Source organism: Zingiber officinale, chromosome 4A (assembly GCF_018446385.1).
Source record: "Zingiber officinale cultivar Zhangliang chromosome 4A, Zo_v1.1, whole genome shotgun sequence".
In the NCBI taxonomy this organism is placed as follows: Eukaryota; Viridiplantae; Streptophyta; class Magnoliopsida; order Zingiberales; family Zingiberaceae; genus Zingiber; species Zingiber officinale.
The window spans coordinates 144,522,309-144,536,498 of NC_055992.1; positions in this window are offsets into that span (position 1 = coordinate 144,522,309).

Sequence of the window (14,190 nt, forward strand, 5' to 3'; positions counted from 1 at the left end):
GTTATTAATTAATTTCAGATTTTCTGAATTTTCTAAATTAATTAGATTTATTTATCAGAAAATATCCTAGGGGTATTTTTACAAGTATTGTCAGCTACACTATTTTCACAGATATTTTCAGAAATATCCAAATTAACATGTATATTCTTTAAACTACTATTAGCAGGGATATTTTGATAAATATTATTAACCTTGAGCGCAACCCCTAATTCAGTAGGTTTTTTTGTTGGATTTGACTCAAGTTTGGATTCGATTTCGACTTGATCGTCCAACTCCAACGGCTCCTCGTGAAGTTTGATCAATTGTGTCCAAAGCTCATATGCATTCTTATACTTTTCTAGTCTGCATAAAATATTGTTAGGTAAAATATTACAAATAATTTTACTTACATTTTTGTTCAGTTCCAAGTCTTGAGAAGGTTTTCTCAATATTAGCACATAATCAAAATCTAAGCTTCCTAAGAAGCATTCCATTATTGCTTCCAGTAGTTGAAATCTTCTTGATCGTATGGTGGTGGTTCATGGGGGTTCCATCCTTCTTGAAGAGTCATTAAATGTTGAAGATGGAAAACTAAAAAGTGGTGCCAAGACTTGGTCTTGGATTAGCAGTGCTGGAAAAAAAATAGTCTTATACTAATTTCGAGAAAAATAATAAAATATTAATAAAAATATTAATAAAAAATATTATTTCAAAATTTTGAAAATGTAATATTTTGTCAATAATAAGCAATGGTGAAAAGATGACGATGTATTTTTCAAAAACAGTTTTGGAGGAAAAAAACGAAAGGCGTGAAGAATCGATACCACTTGTTGGATCACCCCCTTTACTCGATTGGTGGTTGCACCAAATCAGAGCGGTACTTGCTCTGATACTACTTGTTGGATCGTGAAGAATCGATAGAGGGGGTGAATATCGATAAAAAAATTTTGTAAATAGTAAGCATAGCGGAAAAAGAATAAGCAAGAAAAGAGTAAGGCTAACACAAGTTCTTTTTACTTGGTCCGGTGCCTTTGGTGACTCCTACTCCAAGGTCCGCACACAAGGGTGCTTTGGATGGACAATCCACTAGCAATTAGAATAAGTTTTTACAAATTGAAAGTATAGGAAATACTAAAAGAAATGAAGTATCGACAATAATAAAAATAAATGAAAGAACACGTTGTCGGAGAAGCTTCAACGTCGCAAGAGCACAGGAGAGCAGTTCTTCAGTTTTTGAGTTGATGTTCTAGTTCCAGCCTTGACCCTCCTTATATAGGAGGTTTGGGGTGCCCGCATCCCTTCGGGGCGCCCTGAAGTGACATAGTCGAGCCAACCAACGAACTCCACGTGGCACAGCGACGTTGGGGATAAAACTTTACCTCCGGGCGCTCGAGTACCTCCGGGCGCTCGAGTACCTCCGGGCGCTCGGGTACCTCCCAGGCGCCCGGACCCTGTTTTCCAGCGGTTTTCTACCTGCAAGAAAACGTTAGTCCGAGGCAAATATATATCCTGTAAAATAGATTGTTAGCACAGTTCATAGTTTAACAGAAAGAGCATTAATTAGATTCCGTCTCTCCGAGACCGGAATCTAGTCACGATCTCGACTTAGAGTTCCGAGATGGTTCTAAGTCGGATCGGCGCCTAAGTTCCCTTCCCGGGAATGCGTCCTCACAGTCACTCTCCTCCAGTGACTTACCTTTACTTACTTGTCAGACGTCAAGTCAGCCCTTCGACCCATCTGGACTTCGTGCCAGCTATCCGATCAGCCCGTCGACCTAGTTGGACTTCATGCCAAACATTCGGTCAGTCCGTCGACCCGTTTGGACTTTGTGCCAGCTATCCGGTCGGCCTGTCGACCTAGCTAGGCTTCGTGCCAGACATCAGGTCAACTCGTCGACCTGTCTGAACTTATCCTGCACACTCGGTCAGAGTGTTAGATAACAATGAAACTAACTTAACCTACTTTGTCATTCATCAAAACCTGGGTTAGACCGTTAGTGCTAACCGCACCAACACTAGGAAGTGACGTTGGTGGAAGTCGGACGGCTGCGAGTGACATGGCGGATGCCACAACTGACCTTCTTCCCGAACGGTCGTCTATGGTCACGATAGCGGTAGCTTCAGAATTGGCTACCTTCGACGAGCCCCTTCAACATCGAAAAAGGCATCGAACAGAGGGTTCTTCTTGCACTACTACTTCGGCCCTACAGACCTCCTCAATGATCAACTCTTGTCCTCCATCTGAGCAGGGTGAAACTCTTCCACCCCTATCCGAGTGAGGTGAGACTTCCCTTCAACCACTTGAGCAAGGTCTAGGGGAATTCCCTGTATCGATGTCCTCCGACCAGATGCCTTCATTGTCCGAGTTGCCTCAAGGGATGATCTACGCGCCATCGATCACCTTCATACCTCCACTGATGGCACAGGTGTCTCGTATCCGTCTAGTCTCCTCACTGCCTGCCGGCCGGACATCTTCTGCACCTTCTGGCCCAAGCGGCCAGAGATCTATAACGACAATTATCCATTTGCTGACTGACGAGTACCTCCATCCGGATGACCCAGCGTCCCTCACCCCCGAACATTAAATAAGAATACAAGGGCCACTCGCACAGATATAGGCTGACACACGAGCCCGCGCAGTGGTCGTAGCTCCGGGGGAACTGGTGAATAGCCACACCAAGATGTCTGCTGGGGTATGTAAATCTTTCTCCTTTTCGTTCATCCGCTCTGTTCGTATAATGTTTAACGTTCTTTGCAGTATTGGGTGGAAAGCGTGGTTATATGTCATAGGCTCACTTACCTGGAGTGTGAAGTCCAGCAGCTCCATGCTTCAAGCGGCCAGTCATCTGTTTCTCAAGCCCAACTAGAGCAGATGAATGTCGAGATGGCTCAGTTAAGGGTCAATCTAAATAAATGCTCCAAGCAACTCGAGGCGGAGAAAGGCAAGAGCGTCGAGTAGGTGACGCAGCTGGCTCGATTTAATAAATAGGCTACCTCCTTTGAGTCTAAAATCCACTCGGCCAACACCAAAAAGCTTTAAGCTATTGAAGATCTAGAGATAAAAAAATAAAGAGTATCAGGTGTTGGCTCAGAATCTGAAGGAGGTTGAAGCTGTGCTGACGGCCAAGCAAGATGGATGATCAACCAAGCAAACTGCAGTGAAGGCCCAGCTCGACACCAAAGATGAAAAGCTGGCCAAGTTGAAGAGTTGGAGGCTTCCCGAGCGGCCTTAGAGACTTACCGGGGAGCACAATTACAAGCAGTGCCACGTCGTAGTGGGAGGGTTGTTCGGCAACCTAGTAGATTCATATTTTTTGGAGAGTCTTGGACTTGATCCCTGGTGAACATGAACCTGATTCCTGCACATATGATGAAGCACTCCAAGATAAAGATGCATCATCTTGGCAAAGTGCAATGAACTCTGAAATAGAATCTATGTAGGTCTGGGAGCTTGTAGAACTACCAAATGGTGTAAAAGTCATTAGGTGTAAATGAGTCTACAAAAGGAAAAGAGGAACAGACGGGAAGGTAGAAACTTTCAAAGCAAGGATTATTGCAAAAGGATATACTCAGAAAGAGAGAATCAATTATGAGGAAATCTTTTTGCCGGTAGCTATGCTTAAGTTTATCCATATACTTTTATCTATCACTGCTCATATGGATTATGAGATTTGGCAAATGGATATCAAGACAACTTTCCTTAATGGAAGACTTGAAGAAAACATCTATATAAAGCAACCAGAGGGGTTTATTGCAAAGGGCAAAGAGTATCTTATATGTAAGCTCAATCGGTCTATTTATGGACTGAAGCAAGCTTCAAGATCTTAGAATATCCGGTTTAATGAAGTAATCCAGTCTTATAGATTTATTCAGTGTTTGGATGAGTCTTGTGTATACAAGAAGTGTGATGGAAATGTTGTGGTATTTCTTGTACTATATGTAGATGACATTTTGTTAGTTGGCAACAATATCAAAGTGTTGTCAGAAGTAAGTGTATGGTTGTCCAAGCAATTCGATATGAAGGACTTGGGAGAATGCGGACATATTCTTGGGATCAAAGTAATAAGGGATCGCAAGAAAAGAATATTATGCTTATCCCAAGCTTCATATCGATACTATCCTAGCTCGTTTTAGCATGCAAAACTCCAAGAAAGGTTTTCTACCTTTTCAGCATAGAGTATCTTTATCTAAAGAGATGTCTCCTAAGACATCAAAAGAGATAGAGGAAATGAAGGGAATTCCTTATGCTGTAGGAAGCCTAATGTATGCAATGATATGAGACCAGATATTTGTTTTGTCGTGAGCATGGTTAGCAGATATCAAAGTAACCCAAGACAAAGATATTGGACTGTCGTAAAGCATATATTAAAGTACCTGAGAAGAACTAGAGATTATATGCTGGTTTACCAGGCAGATGACTCGCTCCCTGTGGGTTACACGGATTCGGATTTCCAATCAGATAGAGACAATAGTAAGTCAACCTCAGAGTTTTGTGTTTACTTTAGGAAATGGAGGCATAACAATAGAGAAGTGTTAAACAAAAATGTGTTTTAGACTCCACTATGGAAGCAGAGTATGTGGCAGCTTCAGAGGCAGCCATAGAAGCTGAATGTCTCAGTAACTTCATGATGAACTTAGATGTGATTCCTGGTTTGCCCAAAATTATTTGGTGCAGTAGCAAACTCGAAGGAACCATGAGCCCATAAGGCAAGTAAACACATAGAGCGCAAGTACCACCCAATACGAGACATAGTATAACGAGGAGAAGTTGTTGTCGCCTAGATTGCATCAGGAGATAACCTGGATCCTTTCACTAAGACCCTTAAGGCAAGAGCTTTTGATGGGCATGTTGAGGGGATGGGAATAAGATGTATGGCAGCATAGTCTTTTAGTATAAGTGGGAGATTGTTAGAATGTATACTAAAAATCTAACTTTTTGTATAAACACTTAGTTTGAAATAAGAATTACATTTGTCAAATATCTGCATTTATGTTAAATGTAGTTGTCCATTTAATTTATATTGTAGATAACATGGTGTGAGGTGTCACACAGAAGATCATGTTATCAGTTCCTTATAAATTATAAATAGTAGCTCACAACCAAGATGGAATGGGGCAAACCATTGGAGTGGTTGTAGTGTAATTTGGTATTAGTTTATCTTAACTATAAAATTACACTAGTGCACTAGGTGTATTGAGCAGGACCATTTGAGGTAGTTCTTTTTATACTGATTTAATAAAAGAACAAGACCTCTGTTATTATGGAAGTGTATGCTCTTAATCCCGATATAATAACAAGCAAGTATATTTAGTATTTATTTCTTTAATTTATCAATGGGTGAGATTTAATTCGATAAATCAATAAGTCCGATAAGTTGGGAAATAATATTATTTATATGATATGTTGTTGATTATAGAAGGAAACTGTGTCCTAGTAATCTAGGTTGATAATGTCTCCCTGAGGAGCTCATAAGGATTATCATGTAAAACCCTGCAGATGGACTTAGTCCGACATGACAATAAAGTTAAGCGGTACTACTCTTGGAGCTAGATATTAATTAATTGAGCTGTCAGTAACTCATTTAATTAATGGGCATTCAATATCTTAAACACAAGGAGATTAATGCACTCATGATAAGAAGGAGCCCATAATGTAATTTGGGATTGGTGCGGTAGTTCAATAATAACTCTTTAGTGGTATGAGTTATTATTGATGAACTTGAGTTGGGTGTTCGGGACAAACACAGGAAGCTCAAGCTCATTGGGAGACCAAAACCAATTTCTCCTCTCGGTCCCTGTTGTAGCCTCTATAATGTCTTATATCCACAAAGCCCACTTCTTACCCAAGTAATGGGCCGGACACATCCTTGCTTGGAGCAAGGGGGTCGGCCTAGCATTATTTTGGAGCTCATATAGTGGTCGGCCAAGTCATGCTTGGTGATCAAGCACGGGGTCGGCCATAGGTAAAGGAAAAAGGAAGTTTTGTTTAAAACAAAATTTTATTAAAATATTTCCTTATTTAGTTATCTACAATCGTTAAAAGAGATATTTTATTTTGTTAAAATCTTTCCTTTTTTGTAGTTAAAAGAAAGATTTTAATTTCCTTTTATAGCCATCCTCATGGCTTTAAAAGAGAGTTTTAAAATTTTAAAATCTTTCCTTTTATAGCTATCTACAAAAGATTAAAGAGAGATTTTAATTTTGTTAAAATTTTTCCTTATTTGTAGTTATCTATAATGTTTAAAAAAGATATTTTAATTTTTGATAAAACTTTTTCTTTTTGTAACCATGATTTAAAAATGAGAAGTTTTAGTTAATCTTTCCTTTTTGTAGTTGTCTACATGTTTTAAAAGAGAGAGATTAATTTTAAAACTTTCCTTTATTGTCATGTACAATCGAAAATTTAGAAAAGAGAGATTTTAATTGTTGTTAAAATTTCTTTTTTAAATGGGAGGCCACAAATAAGGAAGTTTTAATTATGTTTAAAACTTTCCCTTTTTGTCGTGACCAAAGATTATAAAAGAGAGGTAGAGGGTGCCTTATGGTGGGGAATTGATCTCTTTTAGCTCCTCTCTTTTCCTTGGTGTGGCCGACCCTTGCTTCTCATCTTTCTCCTTGGTTTCTTTCTCTTGTGGCTGGCGGCACCCTTTCTTTATCCTCCCTTTCTTCTCTCTAGGGCTGGCACCTCATCTACTCATAGTGGTCAAAGCTTGGAGAAGAAGAAGAAAAGGAGAAGGAGCACATAGGTGGTCGGTTGCTTGGAGGAGAAGAAGAGGAAGAAAATTTCCTATTTTGGCATCCCTTGGTGGCTCGAGAGTCTTGGAGGAGAAGTGGTTCGAGTGGATCTCATCTTGGTAGATTGTTGCCCACACAACATCCAAGAGGAGGAGAGGAATACAACAGAAGATCAAGAAGTCTTTAGCTACAAAGAAAGGTATAACAAGTTATTTGTTTCCGCATCATAACTAGTTCATGTTCTTTGTGTAGATCTTGAAAAACTAAACACAAGAGGCTATCAATTTTATGCTATCATTTTTGTTATCAATTTTGTGTTTCGATATTGTGCTTTTATTGAGGTCTCTGTAGTTAAACCTAGTTTACTGTAAGAAGTTAAATATCTGATTTCTTTGTGAGGCTTTGTCTAGGAAGTGGTGGATGATCTCATACCCAAGAAGACCTAGTGTCTCACCATGTTTAACCTAGAAGTCGATCTTTGAAATAGATATTTGATTAACTTCTATAATATGATTTAACTTAGGAATATCACATCAGTTAAACTTGGAGTAAAAATGTTAAGTATCGTTTCCAATCCAAGTTTAACTTCAGTAGAGCACATGGGTAGCTAGGACAGTTCTATGCTTTTACAAATTTTTATACAGGGGAACTAGGACGGTATTTCGAGTAGCAACCAACAACTACCTCCTACGTGGTCGAGCCGAGTTTGTAAGCCTTTTAGGATCTCCCAGTTTGTGACCTCCGCCTGGCTGTTGCTTTGGGGGTAGGCGACTGAGGTGAAGGTCTGCTGGATGTCATAGCCTTCGCACCACTTTTTGAGCTTCTGACCCGCGAACTGCCTCCCGTTATCTGAGACGAGCCGGCGAGGGACGCCGAACCGACAGAGGATATTCTGCTAGATGAACTTGATGACCATCTGCTCACTTATCTTTGTCAGGGGTTCAGCCTCCACTCATTTTGAAAAGTAGTCCACATCAACGAGCAGGAACCTTCGCTAACCCGTCGCCATGGGAAATAGTCCTACGATGCCCATGCCCCATTGGTCGAACGAGCAAGATACCGTGGATGACTTCATCTCTTCGGTCGGTCGATGTGAAATATTGTGATACTTTTGGTAGGACAGGCATGTGATTGTCGTCTGAGCAGCATCCTCTTGGAGAGTTGGCCAGAAGTATCCGGCTAGAAGAATCTTTTGAGCTAGCGACTGACCGCTTGGATGGCTTCCACAGGAGCCTTGGTGTACCTCTTGCAATATGTACGTTGCGTCCTCTGGTCCAACACACTTGAACAAGGGCCTAGAGAAGGCTCTTTTGTACAGCTAATCTCCAACCAAGGTGAACTGTCTTGTCCTCTTGTTTAATAGTCGCGCCGCCTCCTGGTCGGTCGACGCACTACCTGATCAAAGAAATTCGATTAACGGTGTTCTCCAATCGCTCAGAAAGACAACTCCCTCCATCCGATCAATATGTGCCACCAAAGAAACCTGTTCAATCGGCTGGCTGATTACTACCGGTGATAATGAACTAGCTAACTTAGCAAGTTCATCTGTTGCTTGATTGTCCGATCGAGGCATCTTCTGTACAGTGACTTCTTGAAAACTTGTCTTTAGCTTCTCGAAGGCTTCTGCATATAACTTGAGTAGGGGCTGCTAATCTCGAACGCCCCCATCAGCTGCTGGGGGCCAACTGGGAGTCTAAGTGAATGAGGATCTTTGTGGCTCCGACATGCCTCGTTGCTTGTAAGCCGACTATCAAGGCTTCATATTCAGCTTCATTATTGGTGGCGCGATAATCCAGCCAAACAGAAAGTTGCATTCGGTCTTCCCTTAGAGAAATGACAGGATGTCGATCCCGCTGCCTTGTCAGGTGGAAGAGCCATCAACATATATTCTCCAAGTGGCTTCTAGCTCATCGTTCTGGATTTCTGTGATAAAATCAGCCAAGACCTGAGCTTTTATCGCCGTTTGGGGCTGGTATTGGATATCAAACTCGCTTAGTTCAGTTGTCCACTTGATCAACTGGCCGGATGCTTCTAGGTTGAGAAAGACTCTTCGCAAGGTACTGTTGGTCATCACGACGATTGGATGGGAGAGAAAGTACATGCGAAGTCTCCGAGCGGCTAGTACCAAAGTGTAAACTAATTTTTTTAAACTAGTGTAGCGGGATTCGGCACCTTTTAATATACGACTTAAAAAATACACGTCATGTTGCTCTTGCCCATTCTTCTTAACTAATGCCGAGCCGATCGCATTCTCGGTGGACGACAGATAGATCCAGAGCGGCTCTCTTGTGTTCGGCTTAGTTAATATAGGCAAGGAGTTGATATAATCTTTAAGCTCTTCGAACGCCCGATCGCACTCCTCATCCCACTAGAATTTTGTCACCCGACGCAGCACCTTGAAAAATGGTAGGCTCCGGTCGGATGATTTAGATATGAATCTAGACAGAGCGGTAATACACCCGGTCAGCCATTGGGCTTCCTTCAAGTTGCTTGGTGGTGTCATATCTTGTAGAGCCTTGACCTTGCTCGGATTCGCCTCAATCCCCCACTTGGTGACGATGTATCCCAGGAATTAGCCGCTCTTGGCACCGAACAAGCACTTGTTCGGGTTCAGCTTTACTCCATAAGCCCTCAGAGTTTGGCAGGTCTCCTTGATATATGTGCAAAGACCAATAACTCTTGGAGATTTTATTAATATGTCGTCGACATATACCTTTATGTTGCGGCTGATCTACCGCCAGAACACCTTGTTCATGAGCTTCTACTAGGTGGCGCCGGCATTCTTTAGTCCGAACGGTAAGACGTTGTAGCAGAATGTTCCATCGGTCATGATAAAGCCAACCTTTTCTTGATCTTCTTGGGCGAGCGGCACTTGGTGATAACCTTTATATGCGTCGAGAATGCAGATCAGCTCATAGCCAGCCGTAGAGTCCACCATCTGGTCTATTCGGGGTAGCGAATAGAAATCCTTCGGACACGTACGCTTTATTTAGGTCATGAAAGTCTATGCAAACCCTTTATTTGTTGCTCGGCTTGGGGACCAGTACGATGTTAGCAAGTCAGCTCAAAAATTGTACCTCCCGCATGTGGCCAGCCTCCAACAATTTCTCTATCTCCACTCGGATGATCAAGTTTTGTTCCATGCTGAAGTCCCTTTTCTTTTGTTTTACTGGTCGAGCGTCCGGTCAGACGTGTAGCTCGTGTTGAGCCACACTTGGTAAAATACCGGAAAGCTCATGTGTCGACCAAGCGAATACATCGTGATTCTGTCTGAGACAGGCTACCAGCTCCATCTTTTTCTCACCCTATAGATTGGCAGTGACGAAGGTAGTTGCTTCCGGGCGATTAGGGTGGATCTGAACTTCTTCTTTCTTCGTAGACCAGCGTGGGGTTTTTCAATGATGGCGTTCACCTCCAGGCGAGGTGTCTTCCGAGCGGCTCGTGCTTCCGTTCTGACCATCTCGACGTAGCATCGCCAAGAGGCTAACTGTCTCCTCTGACTTCTCCTACCTTACCGTCCACCGAGAATTTGATCTCCTGGCAGTAGGTGGACACCACCGCTTGGAACTCATTGAGTGTCGGTCGCCCCAAAATGACATTGTAAGTTGAGGGTGCATCTACCACTATGAAATTTGTGGTCCTTATCCGCTTCAGGGGTTCTTCTCCGAATGAGATGACCAACTTGATCTGGCCAATTGGCAACACTTCATTGCCCGTGAAGCTGTAGAGCGGAGTCGACATTGGCAGTAGTTCACTCCGGTCAATTTGCAATTGATCGAATGTCTTCCTGTATATGATATTCACCGAGCTCCCTATATCAATAAAAGTTCGATGGACCGTATAATTGGCAATTACCGCTAGGATGATTAATGCATCATCGTGGGGGACCTCTACTCCCTTCAAATCCTTAGGCTCAAAGCTAATCTCGGGTCCCTCAACTTTCTACTTGTTGTAGCTAACGATGTAGATCTAGAGCCGCCGCGCATGCAACTTCCTTACTCGGTTAGAATCTCCGTCGGTCGGCTTGCTAGCGATCATTCCTATCTCCCCCCGAGCTGCGTTACTTCGATTCTCTTCTTCCCTTGCAAACGGTCTGGTCCAGTTGGAGGAGGCTCGAGTAGGGATTCGGTTCCTTTGTGGTTGGTGGTGGCGTGGCCCGATCGTCCTTTCTGAATTCCTTCATTCTGTAAATCGACTTCGGTGATGTCGATCCGGAAGTGGCTATCGTCGGCGGTATCTGCGCGGAATAGACCTACTAGCTACCAGGTTATAGCAGTCTCTGGTGTTGTGCGTCGTCGACTGGTGGAAGGTGCAAAACATCGGTGTCCACCTCTTGCTTGTTGGATGAGTGGTTGCCACTTGCTGTACGGCATATGGTCGAGTCTCCTGGTGTGGAGTCATAGTTTGCAAAATCGCGATCCGGATCGTAGGATCGTACAATCCTATGATCCGGAAACCCAAAATCGATCTAGGATCATGCAAAATCATTTTTTGCAGTAGGATCGCAGTAGAATCGGTAGGATCGGAACAAAATCGGTAGGATCGGAACAGGATCAGAATAGAATCGGAGCAGGATCGGTGGAAGCTTTGAGAGGTCATAACTTTTGACTCGAATTGAACCACAGGGCCTATAATATATCAAATCAAAACTCGTTCAGAGATCTTTAATAAATTTCAAAGTTTATCCTTAACCACCCTATTTTAAACCCAAAAAATATCATTTAAATCCTTTTCGAATGTCTAGAAGATTTTATCTTTTTTTATTATCTTTTTTTTCATTTTATTAGGGTTTCAAATTATTTAAATATATGTTTAATTATTTTTTAGTTAGTTTTTTTATCAATAATATTATGTCATTTCTTTTCCCCAAAATAATAAGTTTTTGGATACCTATGGTCTAGTATTGTATGGCATCAACCAGTCTTTAGAAGATTATTTCCAGCGTTCATATTTGAATCAAAAGATTTAATAGCTTCTGTTATATACGTTAGGAGCTTTGTTGACATTTAAATTAAATTATCTTATAAATCAAGAAAATATTTTTGACATTGAATGTGTTACTATTATTGTGTTAATAGAAATTTTATATTCTTTCATTTTATGATATAAAAATATAAATATTATTACTATGCGAGAATGATAGTTGAATTACAAGTTAATTTAAATTTGTACATGTAGTAATGTAATTTGAGGTGTTGAATGTAAATGATTGTATATATATATATATATATATATATATATATATATAATTAGTTAGTTATTTATATGTAAATGAGTTCTTTAGTCATTTTTTCTAATTATTAATCATATATGATAAGATTTTAAGGGTTTTTGGTAGGATCGTACGATTCTACGATCCGATCCTGACCCTAAATCGATCCTGCATAGGATCGCGATTCTACAAACTATGTGTGGAGTGGCTCCCGATCGAGACCCTTTAGATGGTTGATGACTGCTCGGTTGACGCTGCTCGGATGCTCCTGTAGGCTCAGCGGTCGTCTCCTTCTTCTTTGTTGCATGGGCTTCTTCCATATTAATGTATTCATTGACCTTCTTTTGGAGATGACCAAAGTCCTTAGGCGACCGCCGAATGAGCGATCGAAAAAACTCTCCCTCGGTGAGCCCTTGGGTGAAGGCGTTCACCAACACATTTGAGGAGACTATTGGAACGTCCAGTGCCACCTGATTGAAGCGTTGGATATAGGCCCTCAGGGCCTCTCGAAGCCCTTCCTTCAGCGACAATAGATTCACGCTCGTCTTCTGGTGGCGGCGACTACTAGCAAAGTGATGTAGGAATGCCGCTCGGAAGTCCTTGAAGTTGTGGATCAAGCTGTTCGGTAATCGTTTGAACCATCGTTGCGCCAATCTAGATAAAGTGGTAAGGAAGACTCGTCATTTCACCCCGTTCGTATATTGGTGAAGGGTGGTTGCGTTGTCAAACTTGGCCAAATGGTCGTCGGGATCGGTTGCTCCATTGTACTCCCTGATCGTCAGCGGAGTGTAATGCTTTAGTAGAGGGTCATTTAGGATCCCCTCCGAAAATTGTTGATTGACCCACTTGAGCGAGTCGTCTTCCCTCAACTTTTCCCTTTCGTGCATCCCGCACGGGCACCTCATCTGAAGAAGATCCCCGGTCTCTATCCGCTCGGCCTCTTTCTATTGGTACCCCAAGATAATTTTGATGTGATCAAACAAGTTAAGTTAGGTCCTGTTGTGTTTAACCTTGTGTTTAAGTGTGCAAGAACTTACGAGCACAGAGAGTCTAGTAAAAGACGCAGCTAGCGAGAAGGACGGCACGGGAGAAAGTCGACGGGCTCGGTGCGTCTAAGGGACGAGGTGCTGCGGAAGAGTACGCGAGGGAATGAGAAGGAGGCGCGCGACTTTTCCGAGAGACGAAAAGCCGGAGCGGAAGGTTGCTCGAGAAGGCTGGAAGTTCGATTTGGGTGAGCCCTATTCTGGATGGCCGAAATCACCCAAGCGAGCGGAAGACCCGGACCGAAGCAAGCGAAGCCGGAGCGGAAAGCCCGGGCTGGAAAAATTCAAGGTGGTTGACTTTCCTGGTCCGGGCGTTCGGAACGGAGTTTTATTCGGATCGCATTTGATTGCGATCCGTTGCAAAGGGGATAAAATTTTATCTCTTTCCAAACGCCTGGAACCCTTCCAAGCGCCCCGACCAAGGCTATAAATACAGCCTTGGTCCAAGAAACTAAAAACAACAAGCATTTTGAGAAACAACACTTGTACGTTTCCAATTTTCCATTTAGCTTTTTGTTTTTGTGCAATCATTGTTGTAAAGAGACTTTTCCGCTTGAATGAGATATTAAGGCGCTCTACTTTCTTAGATTAACAACCTCCGCGATTGTAAACAAGTAAAAATTTCTGTGCCTCTATCTTTTTTATTTCCTTATTATTTAATTAAGTTAGTTGTCCAAGAAAGGTTGTTCTTTTGTTTCATTTGTGCAAGGGCTATTCACCCCCCTCTAGTCGGTCGTCAAGGATCCTAACACTTTCTTCTGGGGAAGCTCATGATAGCGCTCGGTTGAAGGGAATTGGTGCATTACCGGCGCCCTCATAGGAGCCGATCGGTCTCCTATTTGGCTCCCGAGCGGAAAGTTTATCCGCTTGATCTTCTCTGTCTCTTTCAACCTGTCGACCTACTGCAGAGGCAGTAGGCTCATGCGTTGGCCGATCGACCAACGCCTGTTGTTGTTGTTCCAATATCTTTATCACTCGAGCTTATATTAGTGCATCGAGATCCTCTTACGTCAGCGTCACTGTTGTGAGTCGTCCAACGTCTTTTATCTTCTTATTCGGATACAAGTCATGTTCCCACAGACGGTACCAAAATGATCTTGTCCAAATGAAGAAAGCTGGAAACCCGGGGATGGTGTTACTGACGGGATGAAGACCTCAATCCTGCAAAATAAAACCAAACCAGGGAAAGAGTCCATGGCGTTGGCCCTCTGACGCTTAAGT